Raw genomic sequence first — 26,159 nt, forward strand, 5'->3', positions numbered from 1 at the left:
ACCGTTTTATAGCAATTTATATCCGTTTAGTGCGATTTTGAGGAATTTCTTTGTCGTGCCCTTTTTAGCTTTGGAAACGTTTCGGGGTGTCGGTCGTTGGTGGTGGACATTTCGAAGGACAGAGGACATCTATCGACCAAAAGACGTTTATAACATAGAAAGGATACATTGCCCAAGAATCTGATGGAAGAACAGCTCAAAGTAACCAATATTTAATATGATAAATCGTTGTTCTGTCGAAATATTTTAAACGCATATTTCGCCATTTTGTTTGTTATCGCGTCACTTGGCGAACCCTGTATTGAAAAGTAAGGATAATTTTAAAAATGTAAGTCAGCGGTTGCATTAAGAACTAATTTGTCTTTCGATTCCTGTCAACCCTGTATTTTTTTGTCAAGTATATGATTAGCTTTCAATTAAACTAGATCACTCTGATAGATGACGTCAGACATATTGAGGCTTGATTTCCTAGTATTTTTATTGTGTAACCACGGTTTTGTATGGCTAAATATGCACCTTTTCGAACAAACTGTATATGTATGTTGTAAAATGATGTTACAGGAGTGTCATCTGAAGAATTCTGAGAAGGTTAGTGAAAAAATTAATATATTTTGGCGGTGATTACGTTATAGCGCTCTTTGGCTGGAATCGATGCTCTGGTAACGTTTGCACATGTGGTATGCTAACTTATCGATTTATTGTGTTTTCGCTGAAAAACGCTTAGAAAATCTGAAATATGATCTGAAATCACAAGAACTGGGTCTTTCCATTGCTATGCTTTGTCTATTTTTATGAAATGTTTTATGATGAGTAAATTGGTCATACACGTTGCTCTATCTAGTAATTCTAGTCGATTTGTGATGGTCGGTGCAATTGTAAACTGTGATTTCTACCTGAAATATGCACTTTTTTTCTAACAACACCTATCCTATACCATAAATATGTTATCAGACTGTCATCTGAAGAGGTTTTTTATAGGTTATTGGCTATCAATATCTTAGTTTAGCCGAATTGGTGATAGCACCTGAAGGAGTAAGAAACTGATGGAGTTAGAAAAGTGGTGTATTTTGCTAACGTGTTTAGCTAATAGATTTACATATTGTGTCTTCCCTGTAAAACATTTTAAAAATCTGAAATGGTGGCTTTATTCACAAGATCTGTATCTTTCATCTGGTGTCTTGGACTTGTGATTTAATGATATTTAGATGCTACTATCTACTTGTGAAGCTATGCTAGCTATGCTAATCAGTGTGTGGGGGGGGTGGGGGGTGATCCCGGACCCGGGGTAGAGGCTCGTGAAAGGTTAACACGCGAAAGGTCCCTGGTTCGAAACCGGGTGGAAACAGTGCTCTTTGACACATTCAGTAAGAACTGTATTTATAACAGTAAATAGTTGCTTTCATAAATGCCTTATTTTGGAAATTCAAATAAATGATGTGAATATCAGTAAAATTTGGTTTAGTCCTTGCAAAAATCACATGCAGCAGTTTCTGTAGTGTAGTGGTTATCACGTTCGCTTAACACGCGAAAGGTCCCTGGTTTGAAACCGGGTGGAAAAAGTGCTTTCTTTCATAAATGCCTTATTTTGGAAATTCAAATACATGCAGTGAATATCAGTAAAATTTGGTTTAGTCCTTGCAAAAACCACATGAAGCAGTTTCTGTAGTGTAGTGGTTATCACGTTCGCTTAACACGCGAAAGGTCCCCGGTTCGAAACCGGGTGGAAACAGTGCTCTTTCACACATTCAGTAAAAACTGTATTTATAACAGTAAATAGTTGCTTTCATAAATGCCTTATTTTGGAAATTCAAATAAATGATGTGAATATCAGTAAAATTTGGTTTAGTCCTTGCAAAAATCACATGCAGTAGTTTCTGTAGTGTAGTGGTTATCACATTCGCTTCACACGCGAAAGGTCCCCGGTTTGAAACCGGGTGGAAACAGTACTCTTTGACACATTCAGTAAGAACTGTATTTATAACAGTGAATAGTTGCTTTCATAATTGCCTTATTTTGGAAATTCAAAGACATGCAGTGAATATCAGTAAAATTTGGTTTAGTCCTTGCAAAAATCACATGCAGCAGTTTCTGTAGTGTAGTGGTTATCACGTTCGCTTAACACGCGAAAGGTCCCGGTTTCGAAACCGGGTGGAAACAGTGCATTCTTTCGTAAATGCCTTATTTTGGAAATTCAAATACATGCAGTGAATACCAGTAAAATTTGGTTTAGTCCTTGCAAAAATCACATGCAGCAGTTTCTGTAGTGTAGTGGTTATCACGTTCGCTTCACACGCGAAAGGTCCCCGCTTCGAAAACGGGTGGAAACAGTGCTCTTTGACACATTCAGTAAGAACTGTATTTATAACAGTGAATAGTTGCTTTCATAAATGCCTTATTTTGGAAATTCAAAGACATGCAGTGAATATCAGTAAAATTTGGTTTAGTCCTTGCAAAAATCACATGCAGCAGTTTCTGTAGTGTAGTGGTTATCACGTTTGCTTCACACGCGAAAGGTCCCCGGTTCGAAACCGGGTGTAAACAGTGCTCTTTGACACATTCAGCAAGAACTGTATTTATAACAGTAAATAGTTGCTTTCATAAATGCCGTATTTTGGAAATTCAAATAAATGATGTGAATATCAGTAAAACATGCAGCAGTTTCTGTAGTGTAGTGGTTATCACGTTCGCTTAACACGCGAAAGGTCCCCGGTTCGAAACCGGGTGGAAACAGTGCTCTTTGACACATTCAGTAAGAACTGTATTTATAACAGTAAATAGTTGCTTTCATAAATGCCTTATTTTGGAAATTCAAATAAATGATGTGAATATCAGTAAAATTTGGTTTAGTCCTTGCAAAAATCACATGCAGTAGTTTCTGTAGTGTAGTGGTTATCACGTTCGCTTCCCAAGCGAAAGGTCCCCGGTTCGAAACCGGGTGGAAACAGTGCTCTTTGACACATTCAGTAAGAACTGTATTTATAACAGTAAATAGTTGCTTTCATAAATGCCTTATTTTGGAAATTCAAATAAATGATGTGAATATCAGTAAAATTTGGTTTAGTCCTTGCAAAAACCACATGCAGCAGTTTCTGTAGTGTAGTGGTTATCACGTTCGCTTTACACGCGAAAGGTCCCCGGTTCGAAACCGGGTGGAAACAGTGCATTCTTTCATAAATGCCTTATTTTGGAAATTCAAATACATGCAGTGAATATCAGTAAAATTTGGTTTAGTACTTGCAAAAATCACATGCGGCAGTTTCTGTAGTGTAGTGGTTATCACGTTCGCTTTACACGCGAAAGGTCCCCGGTTCGAAACCGGGTGGAAACAGTGCTCTTTGACACATTCAGTAAGAACTGTATTTATAACAGTGAATAGTTGCTTTCATAAATGCCTTATTTTGGAAATTCAAATAAATGATGTGAATATCAGTAAAACATGCAGCAGTTTCTGTAGTGTAGTGGTTATCACGTTCGCTTACCACGCGAAAGGTCCCCGGTTCGAAACCGGGTGGAAACAGTGCTCTTTGACACATTCAGTAAGAACTGTATTTATAACAGTAAATAGTTGCTTTCATAAATGCCTTATTTTGGAAATTCAAATAAATGATGTGAATATCAGTAAAATTTGGTTTAGTCCTTGCAAAAATCACATGCAGTAGTTTCTGTAGTGTAGTGGTTATCACGTTCGCCTCACACGCGAAAGGTCCCCGGTTCGAAACCGGGTGGAAACAGTGCTCTTTGACACATTCAGTAAGAACTGTATTTATAACAGTGAATAGTTGCTTTCATAAATGCCTTATTTTGGAAATTCAAAGACATGCAGTGAATATCAGTAAAATTTGGTTTAGTCCTTGCAAAAAACACATGCAGCAGTTTCTGTAGTGTAGTGGTTATCACGTTCGCTTAACACGCGAAAGGTCCCTGGTTTGAAACCGGGTGGAAAAAGTGCTTTCTTTCATAAATGCCTTATTTTGGAAATTCAAATACATGCAGTGAATATCAGTAAAATTTGGTTTAGTCCTTGCAAAAACCACATGAAGCAGTTTCTGTAGTGTAGTGGTTATCACGTTCGCTTAACACGTGAAAGGTCCCCGGTTCGAAACCGGGTGGAAACAGTGCTCTTTGACACATTCAGTAAGAACTGTATTTATAACAGTAAATAGTTGCTTTCATAAATGCCTTATTTTGGAAATTCAAATAAATGATGTGAATATCAGTAAAATTTGGTTTAGTCCTTGCAAAAATCACATGCAGTAGTTTCTGTAGTGTAGTGGTTATCACATTCGCTTCACACGCGAAAGGTCCCCGGTTCGAAACCGGGTGGGAACAGTGCTCTTTGACACATTCAGTAAGAACTGTATTTATAACAGATAATAATATTTTGGAAATTCAAATACATGCAGTGAATAGCAGTAAAATTTGGTTTAGTACTTGCAAAAATCACATGCGGCAGTTTCTGTAGGGTTGTGGTTATCACGTTCGCTTTACACGCGAAAGGTCCCCGGTTCGAAACCGGGTGGAAACAGTGCTCTTTGACACATTCAGTAAGAACTGTATTTATAACAGTGAATAGTTGCTTTCATAAATGCCTTATTTTGGAAATTCAAATAAATGATGTGAATATCAGTAAAACATGCAGCAGTTTCTGTAGTGTAGTGGTTATCAAGTTCGCTTAACATGCGAAAGGTCCGCGGTTCGAAACCGGGTGGAAACAGTGCACTTTGACACATTCATTAAGAACTGTATTTATAACAGTAAATAGTTGCTTTCATAAATGCCTTATTTTGGAAATTCAAATAAATTATGTGAATATCAGTAAAATTTGGTTTAGTCCTTGCAAAAATCACATGCAGTAGTTTCTGTAGTGTAGTGGTTATCACATTCGCTTCACACGCGAAAGGTCCCCGGTTTGAAACCGGGTGGAAACAGTGCTCTTTGACACATTCAGTAAGAACTGTATTTATAACAGTGAATAGTTGCTTTCATAATTGCCTTATTTTGGAAATTCAAAGACATGCAGTGAATATCAGTAAAATTTGGTTTAGTCCTTGCAAAAATCACATGCAGCAGTTTCTGTAGTGTAGTGGTTATCACGTTCGCTTAACACGCGAAAGGTCCCGGGTTCGAAACCGGGTGGAAACAGTGCATTCTTTCGTAAATGCCTTATTTTGGAAATTCAAATACATGCAGTGAATACCAGTAAAATTTGGTTTAGTCCTTGCAAAAATCACATGCAGCAGTTTCTGTAGTGTAGTGGTTATCACGTTCGCTTAACACGCGAAAGGTCCCCGCTTCGAAAACGGGTGGAAACAGTGCTCTTTGACACATTCAGTAAGAACTGTATTTATAACAGTGAATAGTTGCTTTCATAAATGCCTTATTTTGGAAATTCAAAGACATGCAGTGAATATCAGTAAAATTTGGTTTAGTCCTTGCAAAAATCACATGCAGCAGTTTCTGTAGTGTAGTGGTTATCACGTTTGCTTCACACGCGAAAGGTCCCCGGTTCGAAACCGGGTGGAAACAGTGCTCTTTGACACATTCAGCAAGAACTGTATTTATAACAGTAAATAGTTGCTTTCATAAATGCCTTATTTTGGAAATTCAAATAAATGATGTGAATATCAGTAAAATTTGGTTTAGTCCTTGCAAAAACCACATGCAGCAGTTTCTGTAGTGTAGTGGTTATCACATTCGCTTCACACGCGAAAGGTCCCCGGTTCGAAACCGGATGGAAACAGTGCTCTTTGACACATTCAGTAAGAACTGTATTTATAACAGTGAATAGTTGCTTTCATAAATGCCTTATTTTGGAAATTCAAAGACATGCAGTGAATATCAGTAAAATTTGGTTTAGTCCTTGCAAAAACCACATGAAGCAGTTTCTGTAGTGTAGTGGTTATCACGTTCGCTTAACTTCTTGCAACTATAGGGGGTGCTGTTCCGCATTAGCATATTTGGGTCTCCAAATTAAACTGCCTCGTGCTAAATTCTTGATCGTACAATATGCATATTATTGTTATTATTGGATAGAAAACACCTTCTAGTTTCTATAGAAGTTGGAATTTTGTCTCTGAGTGGTACAGAACAATATCTACAGCACTTTTCATGACAGGGGTCAGATTTCAGAATTTTTTACCCCTGATCTGGAGTCTGTTTTTAAGGCGACAGTGAATGCTATGAAGAAACCGACACTGCCTACGTCTTCCTCTGGGTGTCTGTACGTCATCACGTTTTGAATGGAGTCTATTGCACAATCCCAGCCCATATAAAACCACAAAACGTGGGACTACCTTTCTCTCTCTCCGCGCGCCACAAGCAAGATGGGCATCGGACCTGCCTCATTCCAAATCGTTGTTTAACTAGTTAGATTTCTCCGGTCATGTTTTCAGTCGTTATAGTTGTTAAAAACATCATAATGTAGTTAATTTGAACCGTTTTATAGCAATTTATATCCGTTTAGTGCGATTTTGAGGAATTTCTTTGTCGTGCCCTTTTTAGCTTTGGAAACGTTTCGGGGTGTCGGTCGTTGGTGGTGGACATTTCGAAGGACAGAGGACATCTATCGACCAAAAGACGTTTATAACATAGAAAGGATACATTGCCCAAGAATCTGATGGAAGAACAGCTCAAAGTAACCAATATTTAATATGATAAATCGTTGTTCTGTCGAAATATTTTAAACGCATATTTCGCCATTTTGTTTGTTATCGCGTCACTTGGCGAACCCTGTATTGAAAAGTAAGGATAATTTTAAAAATGTAAGTCAGCGGTTGCATTAAGAACTAATTTGTCTTTCGATTCCTGTCAACCCTGTATTTTTTTGTCAAGTATATGATTAGCTTTCAATTAAACTAGATCACTCTGATAGATGACGTCAGACATATTGAGGCTTGATTTCCTAGTATTTTTATTGTGTAACCACGGTTTTGTATGGCTAAATATGCACCTTTTCGAACAAACTGTATATGTATGTTGTAAAATGATGTTACAGGAGTGTCATCTGAAGAATTCTGAGAAGGTTAGTGAAAAAATTAATATATTTTGGCGGTGATTACGTTATAGCGCTCTTTGGCTGGAATCGATGCTCTGGTAACGTTTGCACATGTGGTATGCTAACTTATCGATTTATTGTGTTTTCGCTGAAAAACGCTTAGAAAATCTGAAATATGGTCTGAAATCACAAAAACTGGGTCTTTCCATTGCTATGCTTTGTCTATTTTTATGAAATGTTTTATGATGAGTAAATTGGTCATACACGTTGCTCTATCTAGTAATTCTAGTCGATTTGTGATGGTCGGTGCAATTGTAAACTGTGATTTCTACCTGAAATATGCACTTTTTTCTAACAACACCTATCCTATACCATAAATATGTTATCAGACTGTCATCTGAAGAGTTTTTTTATAGGTTATTGGCTATCAATATCTTAGTTTAGCCGAATTGGTGATAGCACCTGAAGGAGTAAGAAACTGATGGAGTTAGAAAAGTGGTGTATTTTGCTAACGTGTTTAGCTAATAGATTTACATATTGTGTCTTCCCTGTAAAACATTTTAAAAATCTGAAATGGTGGCTTTATTCACAAGATCTGTATCTTTCATCTGGTGTCTTGGACTTGTGATTTAATGATATTTAGATGCTACTATCTACTTGTGAAGCTATGCTAGCTATGCTAATCAGTGTGTGGGGGGGGTGGGGGGTGATCCCGGACCCGGGGTAGAGGCTCGTGAAAGGTTAACACGCGAAAGGTCCCTGGTTCGAAACCGGGTGGAAACAGTGCTCTTTGACACATTCAGTAAGAACTGTATTTATAACAGTAAATAGTTGCTTTCATAAATGCCTTATTTTGGAAATTCAAATAAATGATGTGAATATCAGTAAAATTTGGTTTAGTCCTTGCAAAAATCACATGCAGCAGTTTCTGTAGTGTAGTGGTTATCACGTTCGCTTAACACGCGAAAGGTCCCTGGTTTGAAACCGGGTGGAAAAAGTGCTTTCTTTCATAAATGCCTTATTTTGGAAATTCAAATACATGCAGTGAATATCAGTAAAATTTGGTTTAGTCCTTGCAAAAACCACATGAAGCAGTTTCTGTAGTGTAGTGGTTATCACGTTCGCTTAACACGCGAAAGGTCCCCGGTTCGAAACCGGGTGGAAACAGTGCTCTTTCACACATTCAGTAAAAACTGTATTTATAACAGTAAATAGTTGCTTTCATAAATGCCTTATTTTGGAAATTCAAATAAATGATGTGAATATCAGTAAAATTTGGTTTAGTCCTTGCAAAAATCACATGCAGTAGTTTCTGTAGTGTAGTGGTTATCACATTCGCTTCACACGCGAAAGGTCCCCGGTTTGAAACCGGGTGGAAACAGTACTCTTTGCCACATTCAGTCAGAACTGTATTTCTAACAGTGAATAGTTGCTTTCATAATTGCCTTATTTTGGAAATTCAAAGACATGCAGTGAATATCAGTAAAATTTGGTTTAGTCCTTGCAAAAATCACATGCAGCAGTTTCTGTAGTGTAGTGGTTATCACGTTCGCTTAACACGCGAAAGGTCCCGGTTTCGAAACCGGGTGGAAACAGTGCATTCTTTCGTAAATGCCTTATTTTGGAAATTCAAATACATGCAGTGAATACCAGTAAAATAGTAAACAGTAAACACCAGTAAACACCCGGTTTCGAACCAGGGACCTTTCGCGTGTTAACCTTTCACGAGCCTCTACCCCGGGTCCGGGATCACCCCCCACCCCCCCCACACACTGATTAGCATAGCTAGCATAGCTTCACAAGTAGATAGTAGCATCTAAATATCATTAAATCACAAGTCCAAGACACCAGATGAAAGATACAGATCTTGTGAATAAAGCCACCATTTCAGATTTTTAAAATGTTTTACAGGGAAGACACAATATGTAAATCTATTAGCTAAACACGTTAGCAAAATACACCACTTTTCTAACTCCATCAGTTTCTTACTCCTTCAGGTGCTATCACCAATTCGGCTAAACTAAGATATTGATAGCCAATAACCTATAAAAAACCTCTTCAGATGACAGTCTGATAACATATTTATGGTATAGGATAGGTGTTGTTAGAAAAAAAGTGCATATTTCAGGTAGAAATCACAGTTTACAATTGCACCGACCATCACAAATCGACTAGAATTACTAGATAGAGCAACGTGTATGACCAATTTACTCATCATAAAACATTTCATAAAAATAGACAAAGCATAGCAATGGAAAGACCCAGTTCTTGTGATTTCAGATCATATTTCAGATTTTCTAAGCGTTTTTCAGCGAAAACACAATAAATCGATAAGTTAGCATACCACATGTGCAAACGTTACCAGAGCATCGATTCCAGCCAAAGAGCGCTATAACGTAATCACCGCCAAAATATATTAATTTTTTCACTAACCTTCTCAGAATTCTTCAGATGACACTCCTGTAACATCATTTTACAACATACATATACAGTTTGTTCGAAAAGGTGCATATTTAGCCATACAAAACCGTGGTTACACAATAAAAATACTAGGAAATCAAGCCTCAATATGTCTGACGTCATCTATCAGAGTGATCTAGTTTAATTGAAAGCTAATCATATACTTGACAAAAAAATACAGGGTTGACAGGAATCGAAAGACAAATTAGTTCTTAATGCAACCGCTGACTTACATTTTTAAAATTATCCTTACTTTTCAATACAGGGTTCGCCAAGTGACGCGATAACAAACAAAATGGCGAAATATGCGTTTAAAATATTTCGACAGAACAACGATTTATCATATTAAATATTGGTTACTTTGAGCTGTTCTTCCATCAGATTCTTGGGCAATGTATCCTTTCTATGTTATAAACGTCTTTTGGTCGATAGATGTCCTCTGTCCTTCGAAATGTCCACCACCAACGACCGACACCCCGAAACGTTTCCAAAGCTAAAAAGGGCACGACAAAGAAATTCCTCAAAATCGCACTAAACGGATATAAATTGCTATAAAACGGTTCAAATTAACTACATTATGATGTTTTTAACAACTATAACGACTGAAAACATGACCGGAGAAATCTAACTAGTTAAACAACGATTTGGAATGAGGCAGGTCCGATGCCCATCTTGCTTGTGGCGCGCGAGAGAGAGAAAGGTAGTCCCACGTTTTGTGGTTTTATATGGGCTGGGATTGTGCAATAGACTCCATTCAAAACGTGATGACGTACAGACACCCAGAGGAAGACGTAGGCAGTGTCGGTTTCTTCATAGCATTCACTGTCGCCTTAAAAACAGACTCCAGATCAGGGGTAAAAAATTCTGAAATCTGACCCCTGTCATGAAAAGTGCTGTAGATATTGTTCTGTACCACTCAGAGACAAAATTCCAACTTCTATAGAAACTAGAAGGTGTTTTCTATCCAATAATAACAATAATATGCATATTGTACGATCAAGAATTTAGCACGAGGCAGTTTAATTTGGAGACCCAAATATGCTAATGCGGAACAGCACCCCCTATAGTTGCAAGAAGTTAAGCGAACGTGATAACCACTACACTACAGAAACTGCTTCATGTGGTTTTTGCAAGGACTAAACCAAATTTTACTGATATTCACTGCATGTCTTTGAATTTCCAAAATAAGGCATTTATGAAAGCAACTATTCACTGTTATAAATACAGTTCTTACTGAATGTGTCAAAGAGCACTGTTTCCATCCGGTTTCGAACCGGGGACCTTTCGCGTGTGAAGCGAATGTGATAACCACTACACTACAGAAACTGCTGCATGTGGTTTTTGCAAGGACTAAACCAAATTTTACTGATATTCACATCATTTATTTGAATTTCCAAAATAAGGCATTTATGAAAGCAACTATTTACTGTTATAAATACAGTTCTTACTGAATGTGTCAAAGAGCACTGTTTCCACCCGGTTTCGAACCGGGGACCTTTCGCCTGTGAAGCGAACGTGATAACCACTACACTACAGAAACTACTGCATGTGATTTTTGCAAGGACTAAACCAAATTTTACTGATATTCACATCATTTATTTGAATTTCCAAAATTAGGCATTTATGAAAGCAACTATTTACTGTTATAAATAAAGTTCTTACTGAATGTGTCAAAGAGCACTGTTTCCACCCGGTTTCGAACCGGGGACCTTTCGCGTGTTAAGCGAACGTGATAACCACTACACTACAGAAACTGCTGCATGTTTTACTGATATTCACATCATTTATTTGAATTTCCAAAATACGGCATTTATGAAAGCAACTATTTACTGTTATAAATACAGTTCTTGCTGAATGTGTCAAAGAGCACTGTTTCCACCCGGTTTCGAACCGGGGACCTTTCGCGTGTGAAGCAAACGTGATAACCACTACACTACAGAAACTGCTGCATGTGATTTTTGCAAGGACTAAACCAAATTTCACTGATATTCACTGCATGTCTTTGAATTTCCAAAATAAGGCATTTATGAAAGCAACTATTCACTGTTATAAATACAGTTCTTACTGAATGTGTCAAAGAGCACTGTTTCCACCCGTTTTCGAAGCGGGGACCTTTCGCGTGTTAAGCGAACGTGATAACCACTACACTACAGAAACTGCTGCATGTGATTTTTGCAAGGACTAAACCAAATTTTACTGGTATTCACTGCATGTATTTGAATTTCCAAAATAAGGCATTTACGAAAGAATGCACTGTTTCCACCCGGTTTCGAAACCGGGACCTTTCGCGTGTTAAGCGAACGTGATAACCACTACACTACAGAAACTGCTGCATGTGATTTTTGCAAGGACTAAACCAAATTTTACTGATATTCACTGCATGTCTTTGAATTTCCAAAATAAGGCAATTATGAAAGCAACTATTCACTGTTATAAATACAGTTCTTACTGAATGTGTCAAAGAGTACTGTTTCCACCCGGTTTCAAACCGGGGACCTTTCGCGTGTGAAGCGAATGTGATAACCACTACACTACAGAAACTACTGCATGTGATTTTTGCAAGGACTAAACCAAATTTTACTGATATTCACATCATTTATTTGAATTTCCAAAATAAGGCATTTATGAAAGCAACTATTTACTGTTATAAATACAGTTTTTACTGAATGTGTGAAAGAGCACTGTTTCCACCCGGTTTCGAACCGGGGACCTTTCGCGTGTTAAGCGAACGTGATAACCACTACACTACAGAAACTGCTTCATGTGGTTTTTGCAAGGACTAAACCAAATTTTACTGATATTCACTGCATGTATTTGAATTTCCAAAATAAGGCATTTATGAAAGAAAGCACTTTTTCCACCCGGTTTCAAACCAGGGACCTTTCGCGTGTTAAGCGAACGTGATAACCACTACACTACAGAAACTGCTGCATGTGATTTTTGCAAGGACTAAACCAAATTTTACTGATATTCCCCGGTTCGAAACCGGGTGGAAACAGTGCATTCTTTCATAAATGCCTTATTTTGGAAATTCAAATACATGCAGTGAATATCAGTAAAATTTGGTTTAGTCCTTGCAAAAACAACATGCAGCAGTTTCAGTAGTGTAGTGGTTATCACATTCGCTTCACAGGCGAAAGGTCCCCGGTTCGAAACCGGGTGGAAACAGTGCTCTTTGACACATTCAGTAAGAACTGTTTTTATAACAGTAAATAGTTGCTTTCATAAATGCCTTATTTTGGAAATTCAAATAAATGATGTGAATATCAGTAAAATTTGGTTTAGTCCTTGCAAAAATCACATGCAGTAGTTTCTGTAGTGTAGTGGTTATCACATTCGCTTCACAAGCGAAAGGTCCCCGGTTCGAAACCGGGTGGAAACAGTGCTCTTTGACACATTCAGTAAGAACTGTATTTATAACAGTAAATAGTTGCTTTCATAAATGCCTTATTTTGGAAATTCAAATAAATGATGTGAATATCAGTAAAATTTGGTTTAGTCCTTGCAAAAACCACATGCAGCAGTTTCTGTAGTGTAGTGGTTATCACATTTGCTTCACACGCGAAAGGTCCCCGGTTTGAAACCGCGTGGAAACAGTGCTCTTTGACACATTCAGTAAGAACTGTATTTATAACAGTGAATAGTTGCTTTCATAAATGCCTTATTTTGGAAATTCAAAGACATGCAGTGAATATCAGTAAAATTTGGTTCAGTCCTTGCAAAAATCACATGCGGCAGTTTCTGTAGTATAGTGGTTATCACGTTCGCTTAACACGCGAAAGGTCCCCGGTTTGAAATAGGGTGGAAACAGTGCATTCTTTCATAAATACCTTATTTTGGAAATTCAAATACATGCAGTGAATATCAGTAAAATTTGGTTTAGTCCTTGCAAAAACCACATGCAGCAGTTTCTATAGTGTAGTGGTTATCACATTCGCTTCACACGCAAAAGGTCCCCGGTTCGAAACCGGGTGGAAACAGTGCTCTTTGACACATTCAGTAAGAACTGTATTTATAACAGTGAATAGTTGCTTTCATAAATGCCTTATTTTGGAAATTCAAATAAATGATGTGAATATCAGTAAAATTTGGTTTAGTCCTTGCAAAAACCACATGCAGCAGTTTCTGTAGTGTAGTGGTTATCACATTCGCTTCACACGCGAAAGGTCCCCGGTTCAAAAACGGGTGGAAACAGTGCTCTTTGACACATTCAGTAAGAACTGTATTTATAACAGTGAATAGTTGCTTTCATAAATGCCTTATTTTGGAAACTCAAAGACATGCAGTGAATATCAGTAAAATTTTGTTTAGACCTTGCAAAAAATACATGCAGCAGTTTCTGTAGTGTAGTGGTTATCACATTTGCTTCACACGCGAAAGGTCCTCGGTTCAAAACAGGGTGGAAACAGTGCTCATTGACACATTCAGTAAGAACTGTATTTATAACAGTGAATAGATGCTTTCATAAATGCCGTATTTTGGAAATTCAAAGACATGCAGTGAATATCAGTAAAATTTGGTTTAGTCCTTGCAAAAATCACATGCAGCAGTTTCTGTAGTGAAGTGGTTATCACGTTCGCTTAACACGCAAAAGGTCCCTGGTTTGAAACCGGGTGGAAAACGTGCTTTCTTTCATAAATGCCTTATTTTGGAAATTCAAATACCTTGCAAAAACCACATGCAGCGATTTCTGTAATGTAGTGGTTATCACATTCGCTTCACACGCGAAAGGTCCCCGGTTCGAAACCGGGTGGAAACAGTGCTCTTTGACACATTCAGTAAGAACTGTATTTATAACAGATAATAATATTTTGGAAATTCAAATACATGCAGTGAATAGCAGTAAAATTTGGTTTAGTACTTGCAAAAATCACATGCGGCAGTTTCTGTAGTGTAGTGGTTATCACGTTCGCTTTACACACGAAAGGTCCCCGGTTCGAAACCGGGTGGAAACAGTGCTCTTTGACACATTCAGTAAGAACTGTATTTATAACAGTGAATAGTTGCTTTCATAAATGCCTTATTTTGGAAATTCAAAGACATGCAGTGAATATCAGTAAAATTTGGTTTAGTCCTTGCAAAAATTACATGCAGCAGTTTCTGTAGTGTAGTGGTTATCACGTTCGCTTAACATGCGAAAGGTCCCCGGTTCGAAACCGGTTGGAAACAGTGCATTCTTTCATAAATGCCTTATTTTGGAAATTCAAATAAATGATGTGAATATCAGTAAAATTTGGTTTAGTACTTGCAAAAACCGCATGCAGCAGTTTCTGTAGTGTAGTGGTTATCACATTCGCTTCACACGCGAAAGGTCCCCGGTTCGAAACCGGGTGGAAACAGTGCTCTTTGACACATTCAGTAAGAACTGTATTTATAACAGTGAATAGTTGCTTTCATAAATGCCTTATTTTGGAAATTCAAAGACATGCAGTGAATATCAGTAAAATTTGGTTTAGACCTTGCAAAAACCACATGCAGCAGTTTCTGTAGTGTAGTGGTTATCACGTTCGCTTAACACGCGAAAGGTCCCCGGTTCGAAATAGGGTGGAAACAGTGCATTCTTTCATAAATGCCTTATTTTGGAAATTCAAATACATGCAGTGAATATCAGTAAAATTTGGTTTAGTCCTTGCAAAAATCACATGAAGCAGTTTCTGTAGTGTAGTGGTTATCACATTTGCTTCACACGCGAAAGGTCCCCGGTTTGAAACCGGGTGGAAACAGTGCTCTTTGACACATTCAGTAAGAACTGTATTTATAACAGATAATAATATTTTGGAAATTCAAATACATGCAGTGAATATCAGTAAAATTTGGTTTAGTCCTTGCAAAAACCACATGCAGCAGTTTCTGTAGTGTAGTGGTTATCACATTTGCTTCACACGCGAAAGGTCCCCGGTTTGAAACCGCGTGGAAACAGTGCTCTTTGACACATTCAGTAAGAACTGTATTTATAACAGTGAATAGTTGCTTTCATAAATGCCTTATTTTGGAAATTCAAAGACATGCAGTGAATATCAGTAAAATTTGGTTCAGTCCTTGCAAAAATCACATGCGGCAGTTTCTATAGTGTAGTGGTTATCACGTTCGCTTAACACGCGAAAGGTCCCCGGTTTGAAATAGGGTGGAAACAGTGCATTCTTTCATAAATACCTTATTTTGGAAATTCAAATACATGCAGTGAATATCAGTAAAATTTGGTTTAGTCCTTGCAAAAACCACATGCAGCAGTTTCTATAGTGTAGTGGTTATCACATTCGCTTCACACGCAAAAGGTCCCCGGTTCGAAACCGGGTGGAAACAGTGCTCTTTGACACATTCAGTAAGAACTGTATTTATAACAGTGAATAGTTGCTTTCATAAATGCCTTATTTTGGAAATTCAAATAAATGATGTGAATATCAGTAAAATTTGGTTTAGTCCTTGCAAAAACCACATGCAGCAGTTTCTGTAGTGTAGTGGTTATCACGTTCGCTTAACACGCGAAAGGTCCCCGGTTCAAAAACGGGTGGAAACAGTGCTCTTTGACACATTCAGTAAGAACTGTATTTATAACAGTGAATAGTTGCTTTCATAAATGCCTTATTTTGGAAACTCAAAGACATGCAGTGAATATCAGTAAAATTTGGTTTAGACCTTGCAAAAACTACATGCAGCAGTTTCTGTAGTGTAGTGGTTATCACATTTGCTTCACACGCGAAAGGTCCTCGGTTCAAAACAGGGTGGAAACAGTGCTCATTGACACATTCAGTAAGAACTGTATTTATAACAGTGAATAGATGCTTTCATAAATGCCGTATTTTGGAAATTCAAAGACATGCAGTGAATATCAGTAAAATTTGGTTTAGTCCTTGCAAAAATCACATGCAGCAGTTTCTGTAGTGAAGTGGTTATCACGTTCGCTTAACACGCAAAAGGTCCCTGGTTTGAAACCGGGTGGAAAACGTGCTTTCTTTCATAAATGCCTTATTTTGGAAATTCAAATACCTTGCAAAAACCACATGCAGCGATTTCTGTAATGTAGTGGTTATCACATTCGCTTCACACGCGAAAGGTCCCCGGTTCGAAACCGGGTGGAAACAGTGCTCTTTGACACATTCAGTAAGAACTGTATTTATAACAGTGAATAGTTGCTTTCATAAATGCCTTATTTTGGAAATTCAAAGACATGCAGTGAATATCAGTAAAATTTGGTTTAGTCCTTGCAAAAATCACATGCAGCAGTTTCTGTAGTGTAGTGGTTATCACGTTCGCTTAACATGCGAAAGGTCCCCGGTTCGAAACCGGTTGGAAACAGTGCATTCTTTCATAAATGCCTTATTTTGGAAATTCAAATAAATGATGTGAATATCAGTAAAATTTGGTTTAGTACTTGCAAAAACCGCATGCAGCAGTTTCTGTAGTGTAGTGGTTATCACATTCGCTTCACACGCGAAAGGTCCCCGGTTCGAAACCGGGTGGAAACAGTGCTCTTTGACACATTCAGTAAGAACTGTATTTATAACAGTGAATAGTTGCTTTCATAAATGCCTTATTTTGGAAATTCAAAGACATGCAGTGAATATCAGTAAAATTTGGTTTAGGCCTTGCAAAAACCACATGCAGCAGTTTCTGTAGTGTAGTGGTTATCACGTTCGCTTAACACGCGAAAGGTCCCTGGTTCGAAATAGGGTGGAAACAGTGCATTCTTTCATAAATGCCTTATTTTGGAAATTCAAATACATGCAGTGAATATCAGTAAAATTTGGTTTAGTCCTTGCAAAAATCACATGAAGCAGTTTCTGTAGTGTAGTGGTTATCACATTTGCTTCCCACGCGAAAGGTCCCCGGTTTGAAACCGGGTGGAAACAGTGCTCTTTGACACATTCAGTAAGAACTGTATTTATAACAGATAATAATATTTTGGAAATTCAAATACATGCAGTGAATAGCAGTAAAATTTGGTTTAGTCCTTGCAAAAATCACATGCGGCAGTTTCTGTAGTGTAGTGGTTATCACGTTCGCTTTACACGCGAAAGGTCCCCGGTTTGAAACCGGGTGGAAACAGTGCTCTTTGACACATTCAGTAAGAACTGAATTTATAACAGTGAATAGTTGCTTTCATAAATGCCTTATTTTGGAAATTCAAATAAATGATGTGAATATCAGTAAAATTTGGTTTAGTCCTTGCAAAAATCACATGCAGCAGTTTCTGTAGTGTAGTGGTTTCCACGTTCGCTTAACACGCGAAAGGTACCTGGTTTGAAACCGGGTGGAAAAAGTGCTTTCTTTCATAAATGCCTTATTTTGGAAATTCAAATACATGCAGTGAATATCAGTAAAATTTGGTTTAGTCCTTGCAAAAACCACATGACGCAGTTTCTGTAGTGTAGTGGTTATCACATTCGCTTCACACGCGAAAGGTCCCCGGTTCGAAACCGGGTGGAAACAGTGCTCTTTGACACATTCAGTAAGAACTGTATTTATAACAGATAATAATATTTTGGAAATTCAAATACATGCAGTGAATAGCAGTAAAATTTGGTTTAGTCCTTGCAAAAATCACATGCGGCAGTTTCTGTAGTGTAGTGGTTATCACATTCGCTTCACACGCGAAAGGTCCCCGGTTCGAAACCGGGTGGAAACAGTGCTCTTTGACACATTCAGTAAGAACTGTATTTATAACAGATAATAATATTTTGGAAATTCAAATACATGCAGTGAATATCAGTAAAATTTGGTTTAGTCCTTGCAAAAACCACACGAAGCAGTTTCTGTAGTGTAGTGGTTATCACATTTGCTTCACACGCGAAAGGTCCCCGGTTCGAAACCGGGTGGAAACAGTGCTCTTTGACACATTCAGTAAGAACTGTATTTATAACAGTGAATAGTTGCTTTCATAAATGCCTTATTTTGGAAATTCAAATAAATGATGTGAATATCAGTAAAATTTGGTTTAGTCCTTGCAAAAATCACATGCGGCAGTTTCTGTAGTGTAGTGGTTATCACGTTCGCTTAACACGCGAAAGGTCCCTGGTTTGAAACCGGGTGGTAAAAGTGCTTTCTTTCCTAAATGCCTTATATTGGAAATTCAAATACATGCAGTGAATATCAGTAAAATTTGGTTTAGTCCTTGCAAAAACCACATGCAGCGATTTCTGTAATGTAGTGATCATCACATTCGCTTCACACGCGAAAGGTCCCCGGTTCGAAACCTGGGTGGAAACAGTGCCCTTTGACACATTCAGTAAGAACTGTATTTATAACAGTGAATAGTTGCTTTCATAAATGCCTTATTTTGGAAATTCAAATAAATGATGTGAATATCAGTAAAATTTGGTTTAGTCCTTGCAAAAATCACATGCGGCAGTTTCTGTAGTGTAGTGGTTATCACGTTCGCTTTACACGCGAAAGGTCCCCGGTTCGAAACCGTGTGGAAACAATGCTCTTTGACACATTCAGTAAGAACTGTATTTATAACAGTGAATACTTGCTTTCATAAATGCCTTATTTTGGAAATTCAAAGACATGCAGTGAATATCAGTAAAATTTGGTTTAGTCCTTGCAAAAACCACATGAAGCAGTTTCTGTAGTGTAGTGGTTATCACATTCGCTTCACACGCGAAAGGTCCCCGGTTAGAAACCGGGTGGAAACAGTGCTCTTTGACACATTCAGTAAGAACTGTATTTATAACAGATAATAATATTTTGGAAATTCAAATACATGCAGTGAATATCAGTAAAATTTGGTTTAGTCCTTGCAAAAACCACATGCAGTAGTTTCTGTAGTGTATTGGTTATCACATTCGCTTTACATGCGAAAGGTCCCCGGTTCGAAACTGGGTGGAAACACTGCTCTTTGACATATTCAGTAAGAACTGTATTTATAACAGTGAATAGTTGCTTTCATAAATGCCTTATTTTGGAAATTCAAATACATGCAGTCAATATCAGTAAAATTTGGTTTAGTCCTTGCAAAAACCACATGCAGCAGTTTCTGTAGTGTAGTGGTTATCACATTTGCTTCACACGCTAAAGGTCCCCGGTTCGAAACCGGGTGGAAACAGTGCTCTTTGACACATTCAGTAAGAACTGTATTTATAACAGAGAATAATAATATTTTGGAAATTCAAATACATGCAGTGAATAGCAATAAAATTTGGTTTAGTCCTTGCAAAAATCACATGCGGCAGTTTCTGTAGTGTAGTGGTTATTACGTTTGCTTTACACGCGAAAGGTCCCCGGTTCGAAACCGGGTGGAAACAGTGCATTCTTTCATAAATGCCTTATTTTGGAAATTCAAATTCATGCAGTGAATATCAGTAAAATTTGGTTTAGTCCTTGCGAAAATCACAAGCAGCAGTTTCTGTAGTGTAGTGGTTATCACGTTCGCTTAACACGCGAAAGATCCCCGTTTCGAAACCGGGTGGAAACAGTGCTCTTTGACACATTCAGTAAGAACTGTATTTATAACAGAGAATAGTTGCTTTCATAAATGCCTTATTTTGGAAATTCAAAGACATGCAGTGAATATCAGTAAAATTTGGTTTAGTCCTTGCAAAAACCACATGCAGTAGTTTCTGTAGTGTATTGGTTATCACATTCGCTTTACATGCGAAAGGTCCCCGGTTCGAAACTTGGTGGAAACAGTGCTCTTTGACACATTCAGTAAGAACTGTATTTATAACAGTGAATAGTTGCTTTCATAAATGCCTTATTTTGGAAATTCAAATAAATGATGTGAATATCAGTAAAATTTGGTTTAGTCCTTGCAAAAACCACATGCAGCAGTTTCTGTAGTGTAGTGGTTATCACATTCGCTTCACACGCGAAAGGTCCCCGGGTGGAAACAGTGCTCTTTGACACATTCAGTAAGAACTGTATTTATAACAGTGAATAGTTGCTTTCATAAATGCCTTATTTTGGAAATTCAAAGACATGCAGTGAATATCAGTAAAATTTGGTTTAGTCCTTGCAAAAATCACATGCAGCAGTTTCTGTAGTGTAGTGGTTATCACGTTCGCTTAACACGCAAAAGGTCCCTGGTTTGAAACAGGGTGGAAAAAGTGCTTTCTTTCATAAATGCCTTATTTTGGAAATTCAAATACATGCAGTGAATATCAGTAAAATTTGGTTTAGTCCTTGCAAAAACCAAATGCAGCGATTTCTGTAGTGTAGTGGTTATCACATTCGCTTCACACGCAAAAGGTCCCCGGTTCGAAACCGGGTGGAAACAGTGCTCTTTGACACATTCAGTAAGAACTGTATTTATAACAGTGAATAGTTGCTTTCATAAATGCCTTATTTTGGAAAGTCAAATAAATGATGTGAATATCAGTAAAATTTGGTTTAGTCCTTGCAAAAACCACATGCAGCAGTTTTTGTAGTGTAGTGGTTATCACGTTCGCTTAACACGCGAAAGGTCCCTGGTTCAAAAACGGGTGGAAACAGTGCTCTTTCACACATTCAGTAAGAACTGTATTTATAACAGTGAATAGTTGCTTTCATAAATGCCTTATTTTGGAAATTCAAAGACATGCAGTGAATATCAGTAAAATTTGGTTTAGACCTTGCAAAACCTACATGCAGCAGTTTCTGTAGTGTAGTGGTTATCACATTTGCTTCACACGCGAAAGGTCCTCGGTTCAAAACAGGGTGGAAACAGTGCTCATTGACACATTCAGTAAGAACTGTATTTATAACAGTGAATAGTTGCTTTCATAAATGCCTTATTTTGGAAATTCAAAGACATGCAGTGAATATCAGTAAAATTTGGTTTAGTCCTTGCAAAAACCACATGCAGCAGTTTCTGTAGTGTAGTGGTTATCACGTTCGCTTCACAGGCGAAAGGTCCCCGGTTAGAAACCGGGTGGAAACAGTGCTCTTTGACACATTCAGTAAGAACTGTATTTATAACAGTAAATAGTTGCTTTCATAAATGCCTTATTTTGGAAATTCAAATAAATGATGTGAATATCAGTAAAATTTGGTTTAGTCCTTGCAAAAACCACATGCAGCAGTTTCTGTAGTGTAGTGGTTATCACATTTGCTTCACACGCGAAAGGTCCCCGGTTTGAAACCGCGTGGAAACAGTGCTCTTTGACACATTCAGTAAGAACTGTATTTATAACAGTGAATAGTTGCTTTCATAAATGCCTTATTTTGGAAATTCAAAGACATGCAGTGAATATCAGTAAAATTTGGTTCAGTCCTTGCAAAAATCACATGCGGCAGTTTCTGTAGTATAGTGGTTATCACGTTCGCTTAACACGCGAAAGGTCCCCGGTTTGAAATAGGGTGGAAACAGTGCATTCTTTCATAAATACCTTATTTTGGAAATTCAAATACATGCAGTGAATATCAGTAAAATTTGGTTTAGTCCTTGCAAAAACCACATGCAGCAGTTTCTATAGTGTAGTGGTTATCACATTCGCTTCACACGCAAAAGGTCCCCGGTTCGAAACCGGGTGGAAACAGTGCTCTTTGACACATTCAGTAAGAACTGTATTTATAACAGTGAATAGTTGCTTTCATAAATGCCTTATTTTGGAAATTCAAATAAATGATGTGAATATCAGTAAAATTTGGTTTAGTCCTTGCAAAAACCACATGCAGCAGTTTCTGTAGTGTAGTGGTTATCACGTTCGCTTAACACGCGAAAGGTCCCCGGTTCAAAAACGGGTGGAAACAGTGCTCTTTGACACATTCAGTAAGAACTGTATTTATAACAGTGAATAGTTGCTTTCATAAATGCCTTATTTTGGAAACTCAAAGACATGCAGTGAATATCAGTAAAATTTTGTTTAGACCTTGCAAAAATTACATGCAGCAGTTTCTGTAGTGTAGTGGTTATCACATTTGCTTCACACGCGAAAGGTCCTCGGTTCAAAACAGGGTGGAAACAGTGCTCATTGACACATTCAGTAAGAACTGTATTTATAACAGTGAATAGATGCTTTCATAAATGCCGTATTTTGGAAATTCAAAGACAAGCAGTGAATATCAGTAAAATTTGGTTTAGTCCTTGCAAAATTACATGCAGCAGTTTCTGTAGTGAAGTGGTTATCACGTTCGCTTAACACGCAAAAGGTCCCTGGTTTGAAACCGGGTGGAAAACGTGCTTTCTTTCATAAATGCCTTATTTTGGAAATTCAAATACCTTGCAAAAACCACATGCAGCGATTTCTGTAATGTAGTGGTTATCACATTCGCTTCACACGCGAAAGGTCCCCGGTTCGAAACCGGGTGGAAACAGTGCTCTTTGACACATTCAGTAAGAACTGTATTTATAACAGATAATAATATTTTGGAAATTCAAATACATGCAGTGAATAGCAGTAAAATTTGGTTTAGTACTTGCAAAAATCACATGCGGCAGTTTCTGTAGTGTAGTGGTTATCACGTTCGCTTTACACGCGAAAGGTCCCCGGTTCGAAACCGGGTGGAAACAGTGCTCTTTGACACATTCAGTAAGAACTGTATTTATAACAGTGAATAGTTGCTTTCATAAATGCCTTATTTTGGAAATTCAAAGACATGCAGTGAATATCAGTAAAATTTGGTTTAGTCCTTGCAAAAATCACATGCAGCAGTTTCTGTAGTGTAGTGGTTATCACGTTCGCTTAACATGCGAAAGGTCCCCGGTTCGAAACCGGTTGGAAACATTGCATTCTTTCATAAATGCCTTATTTTGGAAATTCAAATAAATGATGTGAATATCAGTAAAATTTGGTTTAGTACTTGCAAAAACCGCATGCAGCAGTTTCTGTAGTGTAGTGGTTATCACATTCGCTTCACACGCGAAAGGTCCCCGGTTCGAAACCGGGTGGAAACAGTGCTCTTTGACACATTCAGTAAGAACTGTATTTATAACAGTGAATAGTTGCTTTCATAAATGCCTTATTTTGGAAATTCAAAGACATGCAGTGAATATCAGTAAAATTTGGTTTAGACCTTGCAAAAACCACATGCAGCAGTTTCTGTAGTGTAGTGGTTATCACGTTCGCTTAACACGCGAAAGGTCCCCGGTTCGAAATAGGGTGGAAACAGTGCATTCTTTCATAAATGCCTTATTTTGGAAATTCAAATACATGCAGTGAATATCAGTAAAATTTGGTTTAGTCCTTGCAAAAAACACATGAAGCAGTTTCTGTAGTGTAGTGGTTATCACATTTGCTTCACACGCGAAAGGTCCCCGGTTCGAAACCGGGTGGAAACAGTGCTCTTTGACACATTCAGTAAGAACTGTATTTATAACAGATAATAATATTTTGGAAATTCAAATACATGCAGTGAATAGCAGTAAAATTTGGTTTAGTCCTTGCAAAAATCACATGCGGCAGTTTCTGTAGTGTAGTGGTTATCACGTTCGCTTTACACGCGAAAGGTCCCCGGTTAGAAACCGGGTGGAAACAGTGCTCTTTGACACATTCAGTAAGAACTGTATTTATAACAGTAAATAGTTGCTTTCATAAATGCCTTATTTTGGAAATTCAAATAAATGATGTGAATATCAGTAAAATTTGGTTTAGTCCTTGCAAAAACCACATGCAGCAGTTTCTGTAGTGTAGTGGTTATCACTTTTGCTTCACACGCGAAAGGTCCCCGGTTTGAAACCGCGTGGAAACAGTGCTCTTTGACACATTCAGTAAGAACTGTATTTATAACAGTGAATAGTTGCTTTCATAAATGCCTTATTTTGGAAATTCAAAGACATGCAGTGAATATCAGTAAAATTTGGTTCAGTCCTTGCAAAAATCACATGCGGCAGTTTCTATAGTGTAGTGGTTATCACGTTCGCTTAACACGCGAAAGGTCCCCGGTTTGAAATAGGGTGGAAACAGTGCATTCTTTCATAAATACCTTATTTTGGAAATTCAAATACATGCAGTGAATATCAGTAAAATTTGGTTTAGTCCTTGCAAAAACCACATGCAGCAGTTTCTATAGTGTAGTGGTTATCACATTCGCTTCACACGCAAAAGGTCCCCGGTTCGAAACCGGGTGGAAACAGTGCTCTTTGACACATTCAGTAAGAACTGTATTTATAACAGTGAATAGTTGCTTTCATAAATGCCTTATTTTGGAAATTCAAATAAATGATGTGAATATCAGTAAAATTTGGTTTAGTCCTTGCAAAAACCACATGCAGCAGTTTCTGTAGTGTAGTGGTTATCACGTTCGCTTAACACGCGAAAGGTCCCCGGTTCAAAAACGGGTGGAAACAGTGCTCTTTGACACATTCAGTAAGAACTGTATTTATAACAGTGAATAGTTGCTTTCATAAATGCCTTATTTTGGAAACTCAAAGACATGCAGTGAATATCAGTAAAATTTGGTTTAGACCTTGCAAAAACTACATGCAGCAGTTTCTGTAGTGTAGTGGTTATCACATTTGCTTCACACGCGAAAGGTCCTCGGTTCAAAACAGGGTGGAAACAGTGCTCATTGACACATTCAGTAAGAACTGTATTTATAACAGTGAATAGATGCTTTCATAAATGCCGTATTTTGGAAATTCAAAGACATGCAGTGAATATCAGTAAAATTTGGTTTAGTCCTTGCAAAAATCACATGCAGCAGTTTCTGTAGTGAAGTGGTTATCACGTTCGCTTAACACGCAAAAGGTCCCTGGTTTGAAACCGGGTGGAAAACGTGCTTTCTTTCATAAATGCCTTATTTTGGAAATTCAAATACCTTGCAAAAACCACATGCAGCGATTTCTGTAATGTAGTGGTTATCACATTCGCTTCACACGCGAAAGGTCCCCGGTTCGAAACCGGGTGGAAACAGTGCTCTTTGACACATTCAGTAAGAACTGTATTTATAACAGATAATAATATTTTGGAAATTCAAATACATGCAGTGAATAGCAGTAAAATTTGGTTTAGTACTTGCAAAAATCACATGCGGCAGTTTCTGTAGTGTAGTGGTTATCACGTTCGCTTTACACGCGAAAGGTCCCCGGTTCGAAACCGGGTGGAAACAGTGCTCTTTGACACATTCAGTAAGAACTGTATTTATAACAGTGAATAGTTGCTTTCATAAATGCCTTATTTTGGAAATTCAAAGACATGCAGTGAATATCAGTAAAATTTGGTTTAGTCCTTGCAAAAATCACATGCAGCAGTTTCTGTAGTGTAGTGGTTATCACGTTCGCTTAACATGCGAAAGGTCCCCGGTTCGAAACCGGTTGGAAACAGTGCATTCTTTCATAAATGCCTTATTTTGGAAATTCAAATAAATGATGTGAATATCAGTAAAATTTGGTTTAGTACTTGCAAAAACCGCATGCAGCAGTTTCTGTAGTGTAGTGGTTATCACATTCGCTTCACACGCGAAAGGTCCCCGGTTTGAAACCGGGTGGAAACAGTGCTCTTTGACACATTCAGTAAGAACTGTATTTATAACAGTGAATAGTTGCTTTCATAAATGCCTTATTTTGGAAATTCAAAGACATGCAGTGAATATCAGTAAAATTTGGTTTAGACCTTGCAAAAACCACATGCAGCAGTTTCTGTAGTGTAGTGGTTATCACGTTCGCTTAACACGCGAAAGGTCCCCGGTTCGAAATAGGGTGGAAACAGTGCATTCTTTCATAAATGCCTTATTTTGGAAATTCAAATACATGCAGTGAATATCAGTAAAATTTGGTTTAGTCCTTGCAAAAATCACATGAAGCAGTTTCTGTAGTGTAGTGGTTATCACATTTGCTTCACACGCGAAA

General features: G+C 37.8%; 10 non-coding genes across 10 annotated transcripts; 8 read left to right on the forward strand and 2 right to left on the reverse strand.

Annotated features, from left to right (window-relative positions):
- Nucleotides 1-1,656: 1,656 nt before the first annotated feature.
- trnav-aac (transfer RNA valine (anticodon AAC)) lies at nt 1,657-1,729 on the forward strand. Its single transcript has one exon. It is a non-coding gene; the product is annotated as a tRNA-Val (tRNA).
- Nucleotides 1,730-2,657: 928 nt separating this feature from the next.
- trnav-aac (transfer RNA valine (anticodon AAC)) lies at nt 2,658-2,730 on the forward strand. The gene has a single exon. It is a non-coding gene; the product is annotated as a tRNA-Val (tRNA).
- Nucleotides 2,731-2,871: 141 nt separating this feature from the next.
- trnag-ccc (transfer RNA glycine (anticodon CCC)) lies at nt 2,872-2,944 on the forward strand. Its single transcript has one exon. It is a non-coding gene; the product is annotated as a tRNA-Gly (tRNA).
- A 500-nt stretch (nt 2,945-3,444) lies between these two features.
- trnag-acc (transfer RNA glycine (anticodon ACC)) lies at nt 3,445-3,517 on the forward strand. The gene has a single exon. It is a non-coding gene; the product is annotated as a tRNA-Gly (tRNA).
- A 141-nt stretch (nt 3,518-3,658) lies between these two features.
- On the forward strand, nt 3,659-3,731 carry trnav-cac (transfer RNA valine (anticodon CAC)). The gene has a single exon. It is a non-coding gene; the product is annotated as a tRNA-Val (tRNA).
- Nucleotides 3,732-8,088: 4,357 nt separating this feature from the next.
- trnav-aac (transfer RNA valine (anticodon AAC)) lies at nt 8,089-8,161 on the forward strand. Its single transcript has one exon. It is a non-coding gene; the product is annotated as a tRNA-Val (tRNA).
- A 2,974-nt stretch (nt 8,162-11,135) lies between these two features.
- trnav-aac (transfer RNA valine (anticodon AAC)) lies at nt 11,136-11,208 on the reverse strand. The gene has a single exon. It is a non-coding gene; the product is annotated as a tRNA-Val (tRNA).
- A 928-nt stretch (nt 11,209-12,136) lies between these two features.
- Nucleotides 12,137-12,209, reverse strand: trnav-aac (transfer RNA valine (anticodon AAC)). The gene has a single exon. It is a non-coding gene; the product is annotated as a tRNA-Val (tRNA).
- A 554-nt stretch (nt 12,210-12,763) lies between these two features.
- trnav-cac (transfer RNA valine (anticodon CAC)) lies at nt 12,764-12,836 on the forward strand. The gene has a single exon. It is a non-coding gene; the product is annotated as a tRNA-Val (tRNA).
- Nucleotides 12,837-17,231: 4,395 nt separating this feature from the next.
- trnag-ccc (transfer RNA glycine (anticodon CCC)) lies at nt 17,232-17,304 on the forward strand. The gene has a single exon. It is a non-coding gene; the product is annotated as a tRNA-Gly (tRNA).
- Nucleotides 17,305-26,159: the final 8,855 nt, after the last annotated feature.

The sequence above is a fragment of the Salvelinus alpinus genome, chromosome 3 (assembly GCF_045679555.1).
Source record: "Salvelinus alpinus chromosome 3, SLU_Salpinus.1, whole genome shotgun sequence".
In the NCBI taxonomy this organism is placed as follows: Eukaryota; Metazoa; Chordata; class Actinopteri; order Salmoniformes; family Salmonidae; genus Salvelinus; species Salvelinus alpinus.